Source organism: Medicago truncatula, chromosome 3, assembly GCF_003473485.1.
Source record: "Medicago truncatula cultivar Jemalong A17 chromosome 3, MtrunA17r5.0-ANR, whole genome shotgun sequence".
Lineage (NCBI taxonomy): Eukaryota > Viridiplantae > Streptophyta > Magnoliopsida > Fabales > Fabaceae > Medicago > Medicago truncatula.
Genome location: NC_053044.1, coordinates 9,326,388 through 9,328,257, shown reverse-complemented (window position 1 = coordinate 9,328,257; position 1,870 = coordinate 9,326,388). Strand labels below are relative to the sequence as shown.

The 1,870-nt window shown below is 28.1% G+C and overlaps 1 long non-coding RNA gene across 1 annotated transcript; it reads left to right on the top strand.

Moving 5' to 3' along the window:
• Positions 1-1,642, top strand: LOC120579697 (uncharacterized). Its single transcript, XR_005645451.1, has 3 exons — positions 1-385; positions 492-533; positions 1,040-1,642. It is a non-coding gene; the product is annotated as an uncharacterized lncRNA (long non-coding RNA).
• Positions 1,643-1,870: the final 228 nt, after the last annotated feature.

Below are 1,870 nucleotides of genomic sequence, written 5' to 3'. Positions count from 1 at the left end.
TTCTCTACCCTTTTTTTCCTTCTTTGTGTTATACTAGAAACATTTCACTATTTTCTCTCAATGAATTATTAATTACACAATGAACAATTGAGATTGTTACTAACATTGTGGTAGATGAAACACACACACAACAAATAAGCTTCTTGCGAAACACTTTCATTGATATATGCTACCATGTCTGAGAAGATGCATGTTCTTCACATTTTTTGCAAAAAAATATTGTTTTCCTCAAACACCTTTCATGTACCATTTTCAAATATAGTATATGACCATATTTTCATATCATATTATCAAATCGACGAATTACCAAACAAGTATTGTCAAGGTCAATGGGGAGCAGACACAATACTAGAGAGGCTACCATCAAAGCTTTAGGCCAACGCAGGTTAGACTTTTCTTTGATAGTATTTTTACTTTCATATGTCATCAATATTTTTAATGTGAAAATTTGATTGATATTCTCGACTTTGACACACAATTTGCATGTTCAGAAGCATGATTGAAGCAGCAGCAACAACAGTAGTGGTTGTAATGTAAGTAATAATATTATAGAATAGAGTAAATGATTCATGGATGTGTAGTTGTTTTATAATCTATTGCGCGCGCACACACACACAAAATAAAAACCATGTATTGTAATTTAAAAATTAAATTTATCACATAAATTTTTTACTAAAAAAAATTCAAAGTAGTTAAGTTTTTATTTAAAGATCTATATTTTTGGTTTATCATTGAGTCAATGGATTCATGATAACAAAAAAACATAACTAACTCTACAAAATCATACATCACAGTATAGTTCTTTTATGGAACTTACTAGCTAAATTTAAGAAAGTATACACTATCTAGATGAAAAGTACACAGCTAAATTTGTTCCTACTCTAATTTTCAAGGCCATAAGTTTAAAATGTGGCAAAAAAAACTTGAACCAATTGAGAAGCTCATTGAAATAAGATTATGAATCATAGATCATGATTTTCCTCTACCAATTGTTATTATTGAAGGGAATTAATAATACATCTTATTTTTTGCAAACCAGGTGAAGAAATCATTCACGGTTTTATCTTTCAAAGTGTTGCTTCTCAATGTTGTTGTTTTCACGAAAAATGAGGTGGCCACCTCTTTTATACACGTGGACATCAAAATCTTAACTGATCAACAAAGAAGGATGGTTCTCATCTCTCCTATGACGATACATTTCATAAACATTTCTCATTCTGTTACAATGAAAGGTCAAAAGTATATATACCATATTTAACAAGTGAGATATGTTGTTACTACATGGTTGTTCTTTTTAGAACTGAAACTTCAACTGAGATAAGAAAAAACAACAGCAACAACAATAACAAAAACTAAAACATTAGGCTCATTTACAAAACAACTAAAACATGCTTGAGATGTTTCTAAGAGAATTATTCAAGAATGCAGCTAGCATAAATTTGGATACAAGTATGAACATGTCAGCACTAAATTCACTACTACCAAACTTTTAAGTTAAATTTTGATTTTAATTTTTGACATTCACAATAGATTATGAATGATCCTTTTTTACACGTATTATCAAGGACATGTTATGAATCTATTCTTATGAATCAAGCTTATGGTAGAAATTTAATCTTTCTTTACTTGGTTATGTCTACTTTATGATCACGGTCATGTTAAAGTATTTCTCTATTTATTTTTCTTACGATTTTATGTATTCGTGGTTTTTTTAATTAATTTATTGATATAGTAATATTAATATTAATATTAATATTAGATAAAATAGTAATTTAGTTATGGACGTAGAGTTATTTGACAATATTTTTAACTATATGATGACGTTTATTTTCTTAGTTATCATACTTAGAAGAGAATAATATATATGTAT